This window comes from Tachyglossus aculeatus, chromosome 7 (genome assembly GCF_015852505.1).
Source record: "Tachyglossus aculeatus isolate mTacAcu1 chromosome 7, mTacAcu1.pri, whole genome shotgun sequence".
NCBI classification, from domain to species: Eukaryota; Metazoa; Chordata; class Mammalia; order Monotremata; family Tachyglossidae; genus Tachyglossus; species Tachyglossus aculeatus.
Genome location: NC_052072.1, coordinates 18,144,124 through 18,166,802, shown reverse-complemented (window position 1 = coordinate 18,166,802; position 22,679 = coordinate 18,144,124). Strand labels below are relative to the sequence as shown.

General features: G+C 48.0%; 1 protein-coding gene across 4 annotated transcripts in view; it reads left to right on the top strand.

The window, feature by feature from the left end:
- Positions 1–22,679, top strand: part of PACSIN1 (protein kinase C and casein kinase substrate in neurons 1) — a 48,204-nt gene that overhangs the window by 4,825 nt on the left and 20,700 nt on the right. The window contains exon 1 of one of the 4 annotated variants that reach the window (XM_038749586.1): positions 18,968–18,986. The exons of the other annotated variants lie outside the window; for them this stretch is intronic. The gene's annotated coding sequence lies outside the window, so the exon portion shown is untranslated. Of the gene's footprint in view, positions 1–18,967; positions 18,987–22,679 lie in introns of those variants that run through there. 4 annotated transcript variants of the gene reach the window in all.

The following is a 22,679-nucleotide window of genomic DNA, read 5'->3' as shown; positions in this document are numbered from 1 at the left end:
TCCCTTGGTGAACTCATTTGCTCCCAGGGCTTCAACTATCACCTCTACGTGGATAATACCCAAATCTACATCTCCTCCCCTGTTCCCTCTCCCTCCCTCCAGGCTCGCATCTCCTCCTGCCTTCAGGACATCTCCATCTGGTTGTCCTCCCGCCACCTAAAACTCAACATGTCCAAGACAGAGCTCCTTATCTTCCCTCCCAAACCCTGTCCTCTCCCTGACTTTCCCGTCACTGTGGACGGCACTGCCATCCTTCCCATCTCACAAGCCCACGACCTTGGTGTCATCCTTGACTCCGTATCCAAGCCGTCACCAAAACCTGCCGGTCTCACCTTCACAATATCGCTGAGATCCGCCCCTTCCTCTCCATTGAAACCGCTACCACGTTAGTACAATCATTCATCCTATCTTCACTGGATTACTGTGTCAGCATCCTTTCTGAACTCCCAACCTCCTGTCTCTCCCCACTTCAGTCTATACTTCACTCTGCTGCCTGGATTATCTTTCTACGGAAGTGTTCTGGGCATGTCAAAAATCCCTCCTCAAAAATCTCCGGTGGTTGCCTATCAACCTCCGTATCAAGCAAAAACTCCTTACTGTTGACTTCACCTCCATCACTTTGCCCCCTCCTACCTCACCTCCCTTTTCTCCTTCTACATCCCAACCTGCACACTCTGCTCTTCTGGTGCTAACCTTCTCACCGTGCCTCATCCTCACCTGTCCCTCTGTCGATCCCTGACCCGCTTCCTACCTCTGGCCTGGAATGCCCTCCCTCCTCAAATCCACCAAACAATCACACTTCCCCCCCTTTCAAAGCCCTACTGAAGGCTCACCTCCTCCAAGAGGCCTTCCCAGACTAAGTCCCCCTTTTCCGCAGCTCTTCCTCCCCTCCCCATCGCCCCGACTCACTTACTCTGTTCTACCCCCCGCCGCACCACAGCACTTGTGTACATATGTACATATCTATAATTCTATTTATTTAATATTAATGCCTGTTTAATTGTTTTGATGTGTACATATCTATAATTCTATTTACTTATACTGATGCTATTGATGCCTGTTTACTTGTTTTGATGTCTGTCTCCCCCCTTCTAGACTGTAAGCCCATTGTGGGCAGAGATTGTCTCTCTTTATTGCTGCTCTTTATTATTCCAAGCGCTTAGTACAGTGCTCTGCGCTCAATAAATACGATTGAATGAATGAGTGAATGAATACTCTCATGGTAACCATGGTAACCTGTATCCATCGTCCCTCAGGCTCACCCCCGGGCCCCCTGCCATCTTCCTTCCACAGACGGAAGCCCCGATCTCTGGCCTGAGCTTTCCTTTCCTTCTCCCACTCCCTTCTGTGTCACGCTGACTTGTTCCCTTTATTCATAGGCCACCCCCCCCCGCCGGCCCCACAACACTTATGTACATATCATCATTTGTTTATTTATATTAACGTCTGTCTCCCCCACTTGACTGTAAGCTCTTTGTGGTCAGGGAATGCGTCCGTTTGTTATTTTATTGTACTCTCCCAAGCGCTTAGGACAGTTCTCAGCACTGAGTAAGCACTCAATAAATATGATTGACTGACTGACTGACTAATTTTTCAGGACTCTCCCCTGCCAGAAACCAACCCCCACCAAACAGTGAATATTTAGGGTCCAGTCCTATATTGATTGATTGTAAGTTTCTTGGGAACTCAGGTAAAGGGAGTGAAGCCCCTTTAAATCCCCTCCGGGGCCCAGGCTGTATAATAAGTAGAGTAATAACAATAATGGCATTTATTAAGCACTTACTATATGCAAAGCACTGTTCTAAGCGCTGGGGAGGATACAAGGTGATCAGGTTGTCCCATGGGGGGCTCACAGTCTTAATCCCCGTTTTACAGATGAGGTAACTGAGGCCCAGAGAAGTGAAGTGCCTTGCCCAAAGTCAGCCAGCTGACAAGTTCAAGGATTTGAACACATGACCTCTGACTCCAAAGCCCGGGCTCTTTCCACTGAGCCACGCTGCTTCTCCTGTATCCAGCGTGGGGTAGCTGCCCATGCATCAGAAGCCAACCCTAGGGGTAAACACAGATTTACTTCTTGATTTGAGGCTTTTTACCTCCACCAATCCTGGGGTGCGGGGTTACCCCCCTCTAAAAAGGAGATTTAAAAGGGGAAATGACCATCCCGTCCACCTTGACCACTTCAGGGCAGAAGGGGCCTAGCTGGCAGTAGGGGTGAGATCTCCCGCATCCCAGGAGCTGGGCCTGACAGGCCGATTCGAGCCCAGGGCCCCGTGGCAGACCCGGAACTTGCCTAGCAGGGATGGGAGAGCACACAGCCATGCCCCCGCCCGGCCCAACGCCCGCCCCAAATGACGGTAAACAAGGCCAGTTGAGATCCGCAGCGGATTCCTCATCCGACCGCCTCTGATGGGACAGGATGGGACTTGCCGAGTCTGGGGCCAAGTAGACACTTGCTCTAGCCCAGATCCCTTCCCTCCTCTCCCGTACTGGGCCGACCCTGGGCTTGCCACTCTCCCGACTGTCGGGCCGGGCCGGGCCGGGCCGTCCACCCCTCATCATCGCTTTCTCTCCGGAGCCTGGGGAGGCCTGGGTGCCCTGTTACTCTCCCTCTCTCCCAGGTGTCCGGTGTCCGTGCTATCCGGCTCCATCCGACACCACGGTGGCCTGCTGCTGCCGCCGGCCGGGCATTGGGTGTCAGGCCGCCGTAACTTGGATCTGGTTACTACCCAACCCGGTTCCCCTCTGACTGTCTGCACTCCGACTCTTAATAATAATACTAACTGCGGTATTTGCTAAGCCCTTGCTATGTGTCAGGCCCCGTGCTAAGCCCTGGGGTGGATCCAAGCAAATCGGGTTGAGCACGGTCCCTGTCCCGTGTGGTGCTCACAGTCTCAATCCCCATTTTCCAGATGAGCTAACTGAGGCACAGAGCAGTGAAGCAAATTGCCTCAGGTCACACGGCAGGCAAGTGGTGGTGCCAGAATTAGAACCCGTGACCTTCTGACTCCAGGCCCGTGCTCTATCCTCTGTGCCATGCTGCTCCTCGAGCAGCATCCCTCCACCCTGGGGCTGCGGGCTCTGCTTCTAAAAATAATAATAATAGCAATAATAATAGTGGTATTTGTTAAGCGCTTACTTTGTGCCAAGCCCTGGGGTAAGTATATGCTATTTAGACTGTAAACTCCCCCTTAGACTGTAAGCTCGTTGTGGGAAGTGACTGTGACTGTTATAATTGTTATATTGTACTCTCCCAGGTACTAAGTAATAATAATGATGGCATTTATTACTAAGTACTATGCTCTGCACTCAAAAGGGCTCAATAAATATGATTGATTGATTGGATATGGTCTCTGTCCCACTTGGGCTTACATCCTAGACTGTGTCCAACCTGATTAACTTGTATCTACTCCACCGCTTAGAACAGTGCTTGGTTTATATCTCAATAAATATGATTGAATGAATAAATACTTTATATATATATATATATAGGGAGAGAGACATAAAGAGGGAACCGGTACTGAATCCCCCTTTTACAGATGAGGAAAGTGAGGACCAGAGAAGTTGATTTGCCCAAGATCACAGAGTGGGCACGTGCAGCGTGGCTAGTGAACGTATTTATTACTCTATTTTATTTGTGCATATTTATTCTATTTTTTTATTTTGTTAATATGTTTTGTTTTGTTCTCTGTCTCCCCCTTCTAGACTGTGAGCCCACTGTTGGGTAGGGACTGTCTCTATATGTGACCAACTTGTACTTCCCAAGCGCTTAGTACAGTGCTCTGCACACAGTAAGCGCTCAATAAATATGAATGAATGAATGAATGAAAGAGCACAGGCTTTGGAGTCAGAGGTCATGGGTACAAATCCTGCTCCACCAACTGTCAGCTATGTGACTTTGGGCAAGTCACTTAACTGCTCTGTGCCTTGGTTACCTCATCTGTAAAATGGGGATTAAGTCTGTGAGCCCCCCGTGGGACAACCTGATCACCTTGTCACCTCTCCAGTGCTTAGAACAGTGCTTTGCACATAGTAAGCGCTTAATAAATGCCATCATTATTTTGTTATTATCAGTCATCCATCTCAAAATGCTCCAGATCTCAGTTTCCTCACCCGTAAACTGGGGTCTCTAAAGCAGCTTTCTCAATGGACTCTCACCCTCTGGCCCTATGGGTAAGTTAAGTGCAGATTAGATGCCAAGCGCTGTGCTAAGCAATGGGATAGATCCAAGACGTTTAGGCCGGACCAATAGTTGATGAAGTATTTTTAATTCCTGTTGCCAGGTAGACTCCATCCCCATGTTGGCTGCTGCTAGTCTCCTCTGCCCCTGGTAGCCTTGACACTCTAAGACCTCGAACCCTTCCCCTTTGACTCCCCAAGTCGCTCCAGCCCTGAGCTCTGACAGCTCTACTTTTAGTCCTCCCAGGGCAGTGCTCTTGGTCTTAAGAGCATTCCCAAGCCAGATTGGTCAGCTCTTTGGGAAGAGAGGAACAGGAGGCCGGGGAAGGGAGCAGGGCAGATTCTGAAGTCCTTATGCAACAAATAAAGAGCATGCAAAATGCAGATAAATTGGCAGGCCGACTACATGCAAATCAGCACGATTGAACTGTGGGTGTTTTTTATCCGCAGGCTGCAGACTGCTCAGACATCCCCCAGGTGTTTGGGTGATGCCGCTCTACCGGATAAGGGGCAGCAGCAATGGGCAGGGGGGAAACTGGGCATTATAATAATAATAATGGCATTTATTAAGCGCTTACTACATGCGAAGCACTGTTCTAAGCGCTGGGGAGGTTACAAGGTGATCAGGTTGTCCCACGTGGGGCTCACAGTCTAAGTCCTCATTTTACAGATGAGGTAACTGAGGCACAGAGAAGTTAAGCGACTTGCCCAAAGTCACACAGCTGACAAGTGGCGGAGTTGGGATTTGAACCCATGACCTCTGACTCCAAAGCCTGGGCTCTTTGCATTGAGCCATGCTAGATAATAATAATAATAAGAAGAAGAAGAATGGCATTTATTAAGCACTTACTATGTGCAAAGCACTGTTCTAAGCGCTGGGGAGGTTACAGTGCGATCAGGTTGTCCCACGTGGGGCTCACAGTCTAAATCCTCATTTTACAGATGAGGTAACTGAGGCCCAGAGAAGTTAAGCGACTTGCCCAAAGTCACACAGCTGACAAGTGGCGGAGCCTGGACTTGAACCCATGACCTCTGACTCCAAAGCCCGGGCTCTTTGCACTGAGCCACGCTCGATAATAATAATGATGATGATGGCATTTATTAAGTGCTTACTATGTGCAAAGCACTGTTCTGAGCGCTGGGGAGGTTACAGGGTGATCAGGTTGTCCCACAGGGGGCTCACAGTCTAAATCTTCACTTTACAGATGAGGTAACTGAGGCCCAGAGAAGTGAAGCGACTTGCCCAAAGTCACACAGCTGACAAGTGGCGGAGCCGGAATTTGAACCCATGACCTCTGACTCCAAAGCCGGGGCTCTTTCCACTGAGCCACGCTAGATCTCAGTGCTGGACTGCTCCTGAGGGAGGGATCAACAATGGGTCATTGGGGTTAGTTGAATTCTGGCAGTAAGTGCTCAATAAATACGATTGAATGAATGAATGAATGAGTCACTTGAGGGACTGGTCCCTTAGAATGGACAGATGGTGAGGGAGGGGGAGAAGCCCCTGTTGATGGGGGGGACTGACCCAGACTTCTAATTCCCAGACTGAGCCCCCTCCTTCCTCTCCCCATCCTCCCCCTCTCCATCCCCCCCGCCTTACCTCCTTCCCCTCCCCACAGCACCTGTATATATGTATGTATGTTTGTATGTATTTATTACTCTATTTATTTATTTATTTTATTTGTACACATTTATTCTATTTATTTCATTTTGTTAATATGCTTTGTTTTGTTCTCTGTCTCCCCTTTCTAGACTGTGAGCCCACTGTTGGGTAGGGACCGTCTCTATATGTTGCCAACTTGGACTTCCCAAGTGCTTAGTACAGTTCTCTGCACACAGTAATCGCTCAATAAATACGATTGAGTGAGTGAATGAATGAATGAATGAATGAATGAATGAATGATTCACCCCTCTGACCCCCTCTAGTTTTCCTGGTAGGGGGGAGGCAGAAGGGGTTTCCCAGGGGAAGAAGTAGAGTGAGGTTTGGGGGCAGTGGGGAGAAGGCTTTGGGGAGCATGAAAGCCAGAGAGACAAGTTTCCCCCACTCTAGACTGTGAGCTGGTTATGGGCAGGGAATGTCACTGTTTATTATTAATAATTATATTAATAATTTATTATTATTAATAACAATAATGATGACATTTATTAAGCGCTTACAATGTGCAAAGCACTGTTCTAAGCGCTCGGGTAAGATACAAGGTAATCGGGGTGTCCCACGTGGGGCTCACAAACTTAATCCCCATTTTCCAGATGAGGTAACTGAGGCACAGAGAAGTTAAGTGACTTGCCCAAAGTCTATTGTTGTATTGTACTTTCCCAAGCGCTTAGTACAGTGCTCTGCACACAGTAAACTCTCATTTGAATGAATGAATGAATGAATGAATGAAAGGAATGAGGGGCAGGGGGGAGAAGAATCAATCAGTCAATCTATAGGATTTCTGGAGCCCCTACTGTGTGCAGAACACTAAACTAAACTAAACTAAAACTAAACTAAACTAAGTAAAGACAAAGGCCCCTTCCTCAAGTTTGTTAAGTGCTTCCTATGTGCCAGGCACTGTACTAAACACTGGGGTAGATTCAAGATAATCAAGTTGGACCCAATTCCCTGTCCCATATGGATTTGGATTTGCTCCCTTTATTCACCCCTCCCTCAGCCCCACAGCACTTTGAGCCCACTGTTGGGTAGGGACCGTCTCTGTATAATAATAATAATAATAATGATGGCATTTGTTAAGCACTTACTATGTGCAAAGCACTGTTCTAAGCGCTGAGGGGGATGCAAGGTGATCAGGTTGTCCCACGTGGGGCTCACAGTCTTAATCCCCATTTTACAGATGAGGTAACTGAGCCGCAGAGAAGTTAAGTGACTTGCCCAAGGTCACACAGCAGACATGTGGAGGAGCTGGGATACGAACCCATGACCTCTGACTCCAAAGCCCGGGCTTTTTCCACTGAGCCACGCTGCCAACTTATACTTCCAATATAATGCCAACTCTATATGTTGCCAACTTATACTTCCCAAGCGCTTAGTACAGCGCTCTGCACACAGTAAGTGCTCAATAAATTCGATTGAATGAATATGTTGCCAACTTGTACTTCCCAAGTGCTTAGTACAGTGCTCTGCACACAGTAAGTGCTCAATAAATATTATGCTCTGCACACAGTAAGTGCTCAATAAATACGACTGAATGAATATTGAATGAATGAATGAATTTATTTATTTATTTTAATCGTATTTGTTAGGCACTTACTACGTGCCAAGCACTACTCAGCGCTGGGGGTAGATACAAGATAATCAGGTTGGACTTAGTCTTAATTCCCATTTTACAGATGAAATAACTGAGATACAGAGAAATTAAGTGACTTGCCCATTTTACAGATGAAATAACTGAGATACAGAGACTTGCCCAAGGTCACACAGCGGACATGTGGCAGAGTCAGAACTAGAACTCAGGCCCTTCTGACTGCCAGGACCATGCTCTAATGAGATAAGTGAGGTACAGAGAAATGAAGTGACTTGCCCAAGGTCACATAGCAGACAAGAGGCAGAGCTGGGACTAGAACCCAGATCCCTCTGACTGCGAGGCCTGTGTTCTATCCTTTAGCCTATACTGCTTCTCAATATTTATATAAATGTCCGTCTCCCCCTCCAAACTGTAAACTCACTGTGGGCAGGGAACGGTTCTATCACTTCTGTCATTTTGTGCTCTGTATTTAGTCCAATGGTCCGCAAACAGTAAGTGCTCAGTAAATACGACTGATTGATTGATGGGATTCACAGTATTAATCCTCATTTTACAGATGAGGTAACTGAGGCTCAGAGAAGTGAAGTTATTATTATTTTGTGCTCTGTATTTAGTCCAATGGTCCACAAACAGTAAGTGCTCAATAAATATGATCGACTGATTGATGGGGTTCACAGTATTAATCCCCATTTTACAGATGAGGTAACTGAGGCTCAGAGAAGTTGTTATTATTATTTTGTGCTCTGTATTTAGTCCAATGGTCCGCAAACAGTAAGTGCTGAGTAAATATGATCGACTGATTGATGGGGTTCACAGTATTAATCCCCATTTTACAAATGAGGTAACTGAGGCTCAGAGAAGTTGTTATTATTATTTTGTGCTCTGTATTTAGTCCAATGGTCCGCAAACAGTAAGTGCTCAATAAATATGATCGACTGATTGATGGGGTTCACAGTATTAATCCCCATTTTACAGATGAGGTAACAGGCTCAGAGAAGTGAAGTTATTATTATTTTGTGCTCTGTATTTAGTCCAATGGTCCGCAAACAGTAAGTGCTGAGTAAATATGATCGACTGATTGATGGGGTTCACAGTATTAATCCCCATTTTACAAATGAGGTAACTGAGGCTCAGAGAAGTTGTTATTATTATTTTGTGCTCTGTATTTAGTCCAATGGTCCGCAAACAGTAAGTGCTCAGTAAATACGATCGATTGATTGATGGGGTTCACAGTATTAATCCCCATTTTACAGATGAGGTAACAGGCTCAGAGAAGTTAAGTTATTATTATTTTGTGCTCTGTATTTAGTCCAATGGTCCGCAAACAGTAAGTGCTGAGTAAATATGATCGACTGATTGATGGGGTTCACAGTATTAATCCCCATTTTACAAATGAGGTAACTGAGGCTCAGAGAAGTTGTTATTATTATTTTGTGCTCTGTATTTAGTCCAATGGTCCGCAAACAGTAAGTGCTCAGTAAATACGATCGATTGATTGATGGGGTTCACAGTATTAATCCCCATTTTACAGATGAGGTAACTGAGGCTCAGAGAAGTTGTTATTATTATTTTTAATAACATTTATTAAGTGCTTACTATGTGCAAAGCACTGTTCTAAGCGCTGTTATGATTATTATTATGGTATTTGTTAAGCCGGACGCTGTACTAAGAGCTGGGGTGGATACAAGCAAATCAGGTGGTCCCTGTCCCACGTGGGGCTCACAGTCTCAATCCCCATTTTACAGATGAGGTAACTGAGGCCCAGAAAACTGAAGTGACTCTCCTAAGGTCACACAGCAGACCAGTGACGGGGCTGAGATTAAAACGCTGGTTTTCTGACTCGCAGGCTGGTGTTTTACCCATTAGGCCATGCTGCTTCTCCAGTGGAACAGAAGCTGCTGGCCCTCAAGGGAGGAAAGAAACACCACCGACTATCCGATGGAATAGCGTGCACGTGTGTAGGAGTCAGGCTGCGGGAGAGGAAGAGTGGTTTTTTAATCAATGGTATTTATTGAGTGCTTACTGCGTCCGGAGCGCTGTAGTGAACGCTCGGGAGAGTAGAGAAGCAGCGTGGCTCAGTGGAAAGAGCACGCGCTTTGAGTCAGAGGTCATGCGTTCAAATCCCGGCTCCGCCAATTGTCAGCTGGGTGACTTTGGGCAAGTCACTTCACTTCTCTGGGCCTCAGTTACCTCATCTGTAAAATGGGGATTAAGACTGTGAGCCCCCCTTGGGGCAACCTGATCACTTTGTAAATTCCCCAGTGCTTAGAACAGTGCTTTGCATATAGTAAGCACTTCCCAAGTGCTTAGTACAGTGCTCTGCACACAGTAAGCGCTCAATAAATATGATTGAATGAATGAATAAATACCATTATTATTATTATTATTATTATTATTATTATTATTATTACGATACAACAGAGTTAGTAGACACATTCCCTGCCCACAAGGAACTTACAGTCGCTCTAGACACTGAGCTCGCTGCGGGCAGGGATTGTGTCTGCTGTTTCATTCTACTCTCCCAAGCGCTTAGTGCAGTGCTTTGCACGTAGTAAACGCCCATAAATCCGATTGAATGAGTGAAGTCAGGTTTTTTTTTTTTTGTGTGTGTGTGTGTGTGTCTAGTGCCTGGTTTATTTGGAGAGGATTTTTTTTCTAACGGAAAATTCCACTTCTGCCCCACATCCACACGTTCACAGTTCACCCGTAGAGTGTTAGCAGATTGCTCTGATCAGATGGGGGGATGTTTACAGAACCTCAAAATTTATCTCCTGCCTCAGGGTGCACCCCAACAAGTCCATCTGATCGACAGCTCCTCTAGACTGTGAGCTAGTTCTGGGCAGGGAATGTGCCTGTTTATTGTTGTGTCGTACTCTCCCAAGCGCTTGGTACAGTGCTCTGCACAAAGTAAGCACTCAAAAAACAACAATTGACTAAATAGCCAGCCCTGTCCTCTGACCTACTTACATCCAGCACTTAGAACAGTGCTTTGCACATAGTAAGCGCTTAATAAATGCTATTATTATTATTATTATTATCCTATTCTGGGCAGGGAACGTGCCTGTTTATTGTTGTGTTGTACTCTCCCAAGCACTTGGTAATCAATCAATCAATCAATCAATACAGTGCTCTGCACAAAGTATGCACTCAAAAAGCAACAATTGAATGAATAGCCAGCCCTATCCTCCAACCTACTTACATCCAGTGGTTAGAACAGTGCTTTGCACATAGTAAGCGCTTAATAAATGCTATTATTATTATTATTATCCTATTCTGAGCAGGGAATGTGCCTGTTTGTTGTGTCATACTCTCCCAAGCGCTTGGTACAGTGCTCTGCACAAAGTAAGCACTCAAAAAACAACAATTGACTAAATAGCCAGCCCTGTCCTCCAACCTACTTACATCCAGCGCTTAGAACAGTGCTTTGCACATAGTAAGTGCTTAATAAATGCCATCATCATTATTATTATTAATTATCCTATTCTGGGCAGGGAATGTGCCTGTTTATTGTTGTGTCGTACTCTCCCAAGCTCTTGGTACAGTGCTCTGCACAAAGTAAGCACTCAAAAAACAACAGTTGACTAAATAGCCAGCCCTGTCCTCCGACCTACTTACATCCAGCACTTAGAACAGTGCTTTGCACATAGTAAGCGCTTAATAAATGCCATTATTATTATTATTATTATTATCCTAGAGAACTTTAGGTCAATCCCAGAATCCAGGCAGACTGGAGGTGGGGTGGGGAGGCACCTCACAGGCCACAGCTGTCAATCCAGCAGGCCGTCGGGCCAATCAGAAAGCATTTATTACTCTATTTATTTTACTTGTACATATTTACTATTCTATTTATTTTGTTAATATGTGTTGTTTTGTTGTCTCTCTCCCCCTTCTAGACCGTGAGCCCGCTATTGGGTAGGGACCGTCTCTATATGTTACTAACTTGTCCTTCCCAAGCGCTTAGTACAGTGCTCTGCACACAGTAAGCGCTCAATAAATACGATTGAATGAATGAATCCCTCAGGATACAATCTCTTGGTCAAAAATCATAGCCGGCACTGGCGGAGCCATTCCAGAAGTGTCAAGCAAAATTTCTCATTCCCACCGGAGCAAATGCAATCAGGGACAGGTGGTGATAGGGCTGTTAAGAGACAGGTGAATTTGGATTTTTTTTTTTTTGAAATACGTCAGGGGTTTATTCCAGGCTATCTTGATTATTAGATGTGTGAGTGTGTGTGTGTGTCTGAGGAGGCGTGTGAGAATGTATGTGAGGAGGTATGAAAGTGGTGTGTTGTTAGTGTGAAGATGTGTAAATAAATATGTGTGGGAGTGTGTGTGTGCGTTGGTGGGTGTGGATGAGTGAATGAATAGCATGTGTGTCAGGAAGTGACGGCACAAATAAGCAAACCGTATAACTGTCCCTTGCTCTGAATTCTCCTGCCTCGGATTCACTGCTCGCATGTCTTCCCCCAGTGTGAAGACCTTCCCCCTTCATAATAATGATGGTGTTTGTTAAGCGCTTACTAGGTACCAAACACTGTTCTAAGCGCTGGAGGGATACAAGGTAATCAGGTTGCCCCACGTGGGGCTCCCAGTCTTAATCCCTATTTTACAGATGAGGGAACTGAGGCACAGAGAAGTGAAGCGACTTGCCCAAAGTCACACAGCTGGCAATTGGCGGAGGTGGGATTTGAACCCATGACCTCTGACTCCAAAGCCCGGGCTCTTTCCGCTGAGCCACGCTGCTTCTCTTCATCTTTGCCAAACTTCATCCCGCCCCTTTTTCAAAGCCCTCCTAAAAAAAAATCCACTTCAGGTTGCTCACTTTGCATTCCTCAGTTAACACCCCCCACAAACTCTCATGGTCATAATAATAATTGTGGTATTGGTTAAACATGTACTATGTACCAAAAGCAGTGTGCCTAGTGGAAAGAGCAAGGACCTGGGAATCAGAGGACCTGGTTTCTAATTCCGGCTCTCCCGCTTGCCTGCTGTGTGACCTTGGACAAGTCACTTAACTTCTCTTTCTCAGTTTCCTCATTTGTAAAATGGAGATTCAATACCTGTCCTCCCTCCGACTTGCCCATGTGAGCCCCATCTGGGACAGGGACTGTGTCCAATGTGATTAAATTGTTTCTACCCCAGCACTTAGAACAGTGTTTGATGCATAGTAAGTGCTTAACAAACACCATTATTATTACTATCATTATTATTAGTATTTACCCAGCACTGTACTTAGTTGCTCTTCCTCACAGCGCTTATGACTAGATCTGTAATTTTATTTATTTATATTGTTGTCTGTTTACTTGTATTGATGTCTGTCTCCCTCGTCCCTAGACTGTGAGCTCGTTGTGGGCAGGGATGTTCTCTATTAAGAATAATAATAATAATAATGATGGCATTTATTAAGCACTTACTATGTGCAAAGCACTGTTCTCAGCGCAGGGGAGGTTATAAGGTGATCAGGTTGTCCCATGGGGGCTCACAGTTTTAATCCCCATTTTGCAGATGAGGGAACTGAGTGACTTGCCCAAAGTCACACAGCTGACAATTGGTGGAGCTGCGATTTGAACCCACGACCTCTGACTCCAAAGCCAGTGCTCTTTCCACTGAGCCACGCTGCTTATTACTGTATTATACTCTCCCAAGTGCTTAGGACAGTGCTGTGCACTCAGTAAAGCGCTCAGTCCGCTGCCTTCTGGTCATCCCCTTTGCCGCCGCTCTTATTCCCCACTCCCGTTCCCGGGCTTCCTCCCTGGCAACTGTCCCCACGTTTTATTCCCCACGTCTCCTCCTGCCTACCTTTCCATATCAGTGCAAGGCCACATCCTCCTGAAAGCTTTCCCCCGTGAATCTCACCCACTCTCCCATCTGCCGGGACAACCGTGCCCTGAGACTTCCTTTCCTCCTCCTTCTTCCCAGCCCCCTCAAACAGATCTAGGCGTATTCCCATTCAGTGCATGTGGCCTTCCTTCTGATCAGACCCGAGGGCTGTGGCTATTTTCCCGCGCGGACCACCCGCGAGCCAGATACCCCGTCATGTCCTTACTGTTTGCCAGCACCTCGCTAGGTGACCTCACGGCTCTGGGTGTGATTGTGTGTCCAATCAATCAATCAATCAATCGTATTTATTGAGTGCTTACTGTGAGCAGAGCAATGTCCAGTGCATGTGACCGTCACCTTTCCCTCCCTCCATCCCAACTCTTAGTTCTCCTCCACCGCAGCTTCCCAGGGCTCCGGAGACCAGTGAAGTGGGGAAGGGTGGTGGTGGGGACACTGTCTGCGAGCCACTGAGAATGGGTTGTCGGAGGTGGGGCCGGGGGGCTCCGTGACAGGACAGGAAGGCTGGACCACAGGTAGAAAGCCCAGCATCTCAGAGCTAAAGCCAGATTCCTCATTCCTTTGGGAGGAATTGCTGGAGAAGCTTAATTATCCTCTGCTCTAATGATGCCGATTAGCTAGTCAAATGAGCCTCGATTTGCATCCCTTCTTGTTGGCAGAAGAGTCTTCTTTGATTGATCAGCTGTAACCTAGGCCCCGCTGAGCGAAAGAGACAGAGGCAGGGCCCCCCCACCCTGAAGAGCTGGGGGGCTCAGGCCTGCCCTCCTGAATGTCCGTACATCCTCTTCGTCCCCCGCCCCCTCTCCATCTGCATGCCTCTTCCCCTTCAGTGAAGCGGGCACTGGCGGAGGAGAGCTTCTCTTGATGCTGTCGTGGCTGCTGCTCAGAAGTGGTGCCCAGGATGTGGGATTCTGGAATGCCAGGAGAGCTCCCAGCTACCCTCCTCCCTCCCCGCCTGCCGGGATAATAATAATAATGATGGTATTTGTTAAGCACTTACTATGTGCGAAGCACTGTTCATGGCCCCTTTTATGCCCCTCTCCTGCTTTTGTTTTAGGAGGGTTTGGTATCAGGGGCGGCTGGATTGTTACTATCAATTTGTGGTTTTGTGCCCACATGTGCAAAGGAGCAGTGTGACCTAGAAGAAAGAGAACACATCTGGGAGTCAGAGGACATGGGTTCTAATTCCGGCTCCTCCCCTTGTCTGCTGTGTGATCTTGGGCAAATCACTTCTCCTCGGTTTCCTCATCTGTAAAATGGGGATTCAGTGTCCATTCTTCCTGCCCCGTGTGAAACAGGGACTGTATCTGACCTGATTAACTTTTCTCCAGCACTACTATTCTAAGCGCTGGGGGTGATACAAGGTGATCGGGTTGTCCCACTGGGGGCTCACAGTCTTAATCCCCATTTTACAGATGAGGGAACTGAGGCCCAGAGAAGTGAAGTGACTTGCCCAAGGTCACACAGCTGGCAGGTGGTGGAGCCGGGATTCGAACCCATGATCTCTGACTCCCAAGCCCGCACTCTTTCCACTGAGCCATCCTGGATGATGGTGTGAGGCCACCATTTCTCATCTCCCTTAGGGGAGGGGCCCTGGCTGGGTTACTTGTTATGCACAGTGGCAAATCCAGGATGATGTGAAGGTGGTCCTCTAATCAGTGATGCAGAGGATGCTCGAGGTGGGTGGGGAGGATCTGGGGCTGGGAGCAGTGGCAGTGGTGATGGTGATGGCAAAGGTCTTGGTGGCGCTGGCGGGTGACGACCGTCAGGGATAGTGGGGAGGTGACAATGATGATGAGGAGAGTATTGTGCGGATGATTTTGACTGTAACCTCATCCGGGCAGGGAATGGGTCTGTTACATGGCTCATTGGAAAGAGCCCGGGCTTTGGAGTCAGAGATGATGGGTTCCAATCCCGGCTCCACCACTTGCCAGCTGTGTGACTTTGGGCAAGTCACTTCACTTCTCTGGGCCTCAGTGACCTCATCTGTAAAATGGGGATTAAGACTGTGAGCCCCCCGTGGGACAACCTGATCACCTTGTAACTTCCCCAATGCTTAGAACAGTTCTTTGAACATAGTAAGCGCTTAATAAATGCCATTATTATTATTATCATTGTACTCTCCCAAGGGCTTAGTACAGTGCTCTGCACCCAGTAAATGCTCAATAAATACAACTGTTGGACTGACTGACTGGCTGCTGGATGCCCTGCCTGTAGGTTGCATGGGGAGAGAAAGTTGGGCCTTCAAATGGATTGCTTGTGTTGGGGCAGAGGCCTTAGGTGGTGGGCCTGGGACACACTACGTGGACCCCCACAGGTTTTATGTCCCAGATCTGGGGGCCCAGGCCATCCTGAGGCAGTCAAGTCCATCTTCCCCCCAACCCCTCCATGCTCCTCTCCTCCTGCTATTTGTTTTAGGAGGGTTTGGGATCAGGGGAGCCTGGATTGTTACTATCAATTTGTAGTTTTGTGCCCACATGTACAAAGGAGCAGTGTGACCTAGAGGAAAGAGAACACATTTGGGAGTCAGAGGACATGGGTTCTAATTCCGGCTCCTCCCCTTGTCTGCTGTGTGACCTTGGGTAAGTCACTTCTCTTCTCCTTGGCTTCCTCATCTGTAAAATGGGGGTTCAGTGCCCATTCTTCCTGCCCCGTGTGAAACAGGGGCTGTATCTGACCTGATTAACTTTACTCCAGCGCTTAGAACAGTGCTTGACACCCATCAATATCATGATATCATAAATAGCATCATAATAATGATGATAATCATAATATATAGACTGTACACTCCTTGTGGGTAGGGATCACATCTACGAACTCCAGGGTATTGTACTTTCCCAAGTGCTTAGTACAGTGCTCTGCACACAGTAAGCCCTTAATGAATACAATTGAATGAATGAATCTGGCTGGACTGTGTTTAGTTTGAGTTAGGGCTCTCAGCCTGGTAAGATTTGATCCTGAAAGTCCATCCCATGCCACCTTAGGGCATAGACCAGCCGAACAACCCAAATTCTCAGGATCGGAATTTCTGCAGGCTGTATCTCCACTCCTTGTGGGTAGGGATCACATTTACCAACTCCAGGGTATTGTACTTTTCCCAAGTGCTTAGTACATTGCTCTGCACACAGTAAGCCCTTAATGAGTATAATTGACTAGACTGTGAGCCCGTTGTTGGGTAGGGACCATCTCTATATGTTGCCAACTTGTACTTCCCAAGCGCTTAGTACAGTGCTCTGCACACAGTAAGTGCTCAGTAAATACAATTGAATGAATTGAATGAATGAATCTGGCTGGACTGTGTTCCGTTTGGGTTGGGGCTCTCAACCCGGTAAGATTGGATCCTGAAAGTCCATCCTGTGCCCCCTTAGGATCAGAATTTCTGCAGTCTGTATCTCCTGCCGGCTTTAGGCTGCTTCCCAGCAGGTAGCCCCTTGATGGTGCCGATGATGACAGTATTTGTTAAGTGCTTACTATGTGTCAAGCATTGTTCTAAGTGCTGGGGTAGATAAAAGGCTTTCAGGTTGGATGTGGTCCCTGTCCCATATGGAGCTCAAAGTCTTCATCCCCGTTATAAAAAGGAGGGAACTGAGGAACAGAGAGGTTGTCATAATAATAATAACAATCATGATATTTGTTAAGAGCTTACAATGTGTCAGACACTGTACTAAGCACTCCTGGAAAGGAGACAAGTAATAACAGTAATAATGATGGTATTTGTTATGCGCTTACTATGTGCAAAGCACTGTTCTAAGCGCTGGGGAGGTTACAAGGTGATCAGGTGGTCCCACAGGGGGCTCACAGTTTTAATCCCCATTTTCCAGATGAGGTAACTGAGGCCCAGAGAAGTGAAGTGACTTGCCCAAAGTCACACAGCCAGCAACTGGCGGAGCCAGGATTTGAACCCATGACCTCTGACTCCAAAGCCCGGGCTCTTTCCACAGAGCCACACTCCTTCCCCTGAAGCAAGTAAATTGGGTTGGTTGCAGTCCCTGTCCTACATGGGGCTCCCAGTCTCAATCCCCATTTTACAGATGAGGTAACTGAGCCCCAGAGAAATGAAGTGACTTCTTGGTCCTCCTGGTAGCTGCTCCTGCCTAATTGTGGTATTTCTTAGATGCTTACTATGTGCCAGGCACTGTACTGAGAGCTGGAGAAGGTACAAGATGATTGGGTTGGACATGTTGGGCTCACAGTCATAATCCCCATTTTACAGATGAGGTAACTGAGGCTCAGAGAAGCGATGTGACTTGCCCAAGGTCACACAGCAGACAAGTGGCAGGGCGGGGATTAGAACCCAGGTCCTTCTGACTGCTGGGCCTGTGCCTTATCGGCTATGCCACTCTCCTTCACCCTACTTGTGTCCCCCCAGCCCAAGAAGGCCCTACTGTGCTACACCCTGACCAGATCACAGTTATCATGTGCAGAAGCGATCCCGTGAATGGTTAGCATGTGCGCAAGAGATCCTGCGAACAGTTAGCGTGTGCACAGATGATCTTGAGAACAGTTAGCATGTGCACAGGCAAGCCTGCGAACGGTTAGCATATGAGCTTGACAAGTCCAGGGCAGGTTAGCGTGTGTTTCATGGGTGTCTTGTTTAGAATTAGCATGTGTCCACGGGTAATTTGTGATAAGTTCATGTGTTCCCGACAAATTAGAATGCACCCAAGGGACCCTTCTGCAAGAGGCCAGTCTGTACGTCGCTCTGTTTTTTGGGTTCCCGTGGGTATGCATGTGCGTATTATGTAGAGATGCGTACCATGAGATGTGTAAGAGGCACAAATCCAGACATAGTGAGAAGGTTGTTAAGCTCGCGTACGGCCAGGGGAGTTTGTGGTGACCGGAAGGATATGACTGTTGATCTGTATGGGAGCTACATACTCATGTATGTGGAGCTGCTTGTGTATGTAGTAGGGTGACTCGCTACATGTGTGTGCCGTATGGAGGACACGAATGGAATTATATGACAAAGGTGCCATGCAGCAGAGGCAGCATGGCCTAATGGATAGAGCACAGGCCTAGGAGTCTGAAGGACCTGGGTTCTAATCCCAGCTCCGCCACGTGTCTGCTGTGTGACCTTGGGTAAGTCACTTAACTTCTCCAGGGTTCAGTGACCTCATCAGTAAAATGGGGATTAAAACGGTGAGCTCCCTGTGGGACAGGGACTGTGTCCTACCTGATTAGCAGGACGCCAGCGTTTAGAACCTGGAGTAAGCCCTTAGCTAATTACCATCATCATCATCATCATCATCATCATGTGGAAGACATGGACTCGTGTTGGGGCGCAGGGAGCGGGGAGTAGGGGTAGGAGAGTCTGCCTTCCTTTCCCCCCCCCCCACCCCCGCCACCCCACTTCCCTAATGGCAGGAAGACAGGCCAGGCTGGAGCAGAGGGGAGGGGGGGATATGATGCAGGAGCATTCCCCAGTTGCCATGGAAACCATCAGGCGGAGCTGGAGAGTGGGAGCAAAGTGGGGGAGGCGGGAGAGAGAGGAAGAAGGAAGGGGAGGAGGATGAGAGGGGAAAGAGGGGGAGATAACTACAGGAGGGGGGAGTGGGATGGATGGAGGAAAGAAAATGGAGCGGGGAGGGGTCCCTGCTGCTGAGGCCCCACCATCACTGGCCGGTCCGGCCAGAAGCTGGCCTCAGTGCTGTTACTATGACAACGAGGGGGGTCAGGGGAGGGAGCCGGAGCAGCGGCCTTGGCCCTACCACCCCCAGCCGGGCCCAGGTAGGTGCCCAGTCAACAGAGGTCAAGGCGGCGGGAGATGGAGGCTGGGAGAGGAGTGGACCGGGGCTGGAGGATGATGGGGGCCAGGACATGGTGCAGGGTGACTTCACAGGGTCAGGGACAGTGCAGAGAGAGTGATTTGGCTGCAGTGGGTTAAAGGAGGGCATGACTTTGATTCCCATATCCAGAGGACAAGCGAGCAGGGATGGGCCTGGGTGATCCCAACTCCTGCTCCTGGCTCTCCCCTCTTCCGTCCCATTGCGGCATTTATCTTAGCAGCCTCCCAGTCCATAATCAAGCACTCAATCAGTTGCATTCGCGCTTACTACGTGCAGAGCACTATACAAAGCACTTGATAGAATACAGTACAGCAGAGTTAGCAGGTACATTCTGTGCCCATCACGAGCTTACAGTCTAGAGCAGTCTAGAACCGTCTAAAAAAAGTACCATAAAACATAAGCATCCAGTTGGTGGGTGCTAGCATCTCTTCTACAGTTGAATGGGGTAGATTTTCAGGGTCAGCCATCACAAAGTCAAATCCAATCCCACTTGCATTTACCTGGGGACAGGGGGATTGGGCCATGGGTGCCCTGAGGGGTGGGATACAAGGCTGGTGGTTCTCCGGTTCCCTGGGAACACCCACAAATGCACCGGAAGACTTCCTGGAAGTGAGCACCGGGTCCGTTTCCAACCCGAGCAGAGCTAGAATATGGCGGTGCCAGGCTTCACCCGGACTCAGTGGGTCCCTTGCCAGGCCCAAACCTGGTCTGGCCTCCAGCTTGGGCCTGGACCAACCTGACCCAAGCCTTGGATGGAGATTTCTCAGGACAGCCTGAGCACAGCAGGCGCTGGAAAAGTCTTCAAGACCTCCCTTTTGGGTTGGGAGTTGCGGACCACGTCCCTTTCATTCATTCATTCAGTCGTATTTATTGAGTGCTTACCGTGTGCAGAGCACTGTACTAAGCGCTTGGGAAGTACAAGTTGGCACCATATAGAGGCGGTCCCTACCCAACAGCGGGCTCATAGTTTAGAAGGGGGAGACAGACAACAAAACAAAACATATTAACAAAATAAATAGAATAAATATGTACGAGTAAAATAAATAGAGTAATAAATATGTACAAACATATATACATATATACAGGTCCCTTGCACCAAGCCCTTGGGGGCTTCTAGGATTTCTTAGTACCGGCAACTTTCCGCCCACCCCGGGCAAGCCCTCAGTGCCTCAGTTCCTTCCCGCAGGACTCCTGACAAACCTCACAATTACAGTCAAGGAAATGCATATGACATCACATGAGTGCGATACCACAGGCATCAGTTTGTGGAAGTAAACCCCAGTTTGACCACCCTAGAACCTGTCCCTGCCAGCTCAACCCCATCAGTTGGTCCATTCATTTGTTCAGTCGTATTTATTGAGTGCTTACTGTGCGGAGCCCAGCAATAAAGAGTGACAAAGAGCTCACGTTCTAGAAGGGGGGAGACAGACATCACTGTAAATAAATAAATGACAGATAGATGCATAAGTGCTGTGAGGCGGGGAGAGGGAAGAAGAGCAAAGGGAGCAAGTCAGGGCAACGCAGAAGGGAGTGGGAGATGAGGAAAAGTGGGGCTTAGTCTGGGAAGACCTCTTGGAGGAGATGGGCCTTCAGTGAGGCTTTGAAGGGGAAGAGAGTAATTGTAAGGTCGATTTGAAGAGGGAGTATATTCCAGGCGAGAGGTAGGATGTGGGTCAGGGGTTGGTGGCGAGACAGGCGAGATGGAGGAAGAGTGAGATGGTTAGCACCAGAGGAGTGAAGTGTGTGGGCTGGTTGTAGAAGGAGAGAAGCGAGGTGTGGTAGAAGGGGGGCAAGGCGATGGAGTGCCTTAAAGCCAATGGTGAAGAGTTTTTGTTTGGTACGGAAGTGGATAGGCAACCACTGGAGATTTTTGAGGAACGGGGTGACGTGTCCTGAACGTTTCTGTAGAAGGATGAGCCGGGCAGTGGAGTGAAATAGGGACCGGAGTGGGGAGAGGCAGGAAGTTGGGAGGCCAGCAAGGAGGCTGATGCGGTCATCTAGGAGAGATAGGATGAGTGGTGGTATTAACGTGGTCTAGATTTGGGAGATTTCCTCTCCACCCCCCAGGGCTGGGTGGGCGCCAGCATTACGTCGGAGCTGTGGACTCACAGCAGGAGACACAGCATAGGGAGGCTTGCTGCTAAAAAAAACCCCAACGAAAACAGAAATATAAAAGTGACGGGTTTTGTATCAGCACAAGACAAAAGGCCAGCTGAAACCAGATTGCCTCGGAGAAAGTAGGGGGATGACAGGCCACCCTGGCTACTATCCTTCGATTTCCTTCGATCGCCCCTGTCCTCCGAGCTCTAAAAGGCAAGAGTGGGGAAGGGGTGCAGAGTGTGTGTGTTTGTGTGTGTGTGTGTGTGTTTTTGTGTGTGTGTTTTTGTGTGTGTGTGTGTGTGTGTGTGAGAGAGAGAGAGAGAGAGAGAGAAAGGCTGCCTAGCTCAGTGCCCTATCAGTTTAGTAGGGTTCTCTGCACACAGTAAGCGCTCAATAAATACGATTGATTGATTGATTGATTGATTGAATAAATATCAGCCCTCCTTCTCGCACACAAGAGCCCCAGACCACCCAACGAAGGAGTCCCAGGTCCAGACCCCAAAACTAGACGTGCCAGCCCCTCTCCTGATTTGTTGATGGGGAGGAAAAGTGAAATTCAGCTTTGAAATAAACTCATACCTTCACTTCATTCATTCAGTTGTATTTATTGAGCGCTCACTTCTGGCTACCTCTACGGTGGTTTATGGAGCAAGGTGAATATCAGACTGAGAGAGTCCCATGGGTCCAAACCTATTATCTCGTATCTACCCCAGCGCTTAGTATGGTACTTGTCACAAAGTAAATGCTTCATAAGCACCATTTAAAAACAACCACCCCTCAAAAGAAAAAATATGTTTTGCACTTTTCTGGAGGTAAAGTGGGGAGCGCCACCACTTCCGTCCAGAAGCAGTGTGGCTTAGTGGAAAGAGCCTGGGCTTGAGAGTCAGAGGTTGTGGGTTCTAATCCTGGCTCCACCACCTGTCAGCTGTGTGATTTTGGGCAATTCACTTCACTTCTCTGTGCCTCAGTTGCCTCATCTGTAAAATGGGGATTAAGACTGTGAACCCCATGGGGGACAATCTGATAACCTTGTATCTACCCCAGCGCTTAGAACAGCTCACATAGCGCTTAACAAATACCATCATCATTATTATTATTATTATTATTAATCCCTCCAGTCTCTGGAAATTTTTCCTTTGAAAGACCTGGTACTCTGGGAAATCATCCAGCCTACTGGGTGGAAGTAGGCCAATCCCACTTGAACCCCCCAAAATACCCCTTCATGGATATTTTGTCACCCCACAACCCTAAGCCCCTCACAAAATAGAGGGATCTTAGATTCAAAATTCCCCTAGCACCTCTAGAGGATCCCCGGGACAGCTGGATGCTTCCTTCAGCTTCCCTGCACACGGACAAACCCAAGCGGCAGTTTCCGTGCATCTCAAGGCCCTTCTTTTTATTCTATTTATTTTATTTTGTTAATGTGTTTTGTTCTCCGTCTCCCCCTTCTAGACTGTGAGCCCACTGTTGGGTAGGGACCGTCTCTATGTGTTGCCAACTTGTACTTCCCAAGCGCTTAGTACAGTGCTCTGCA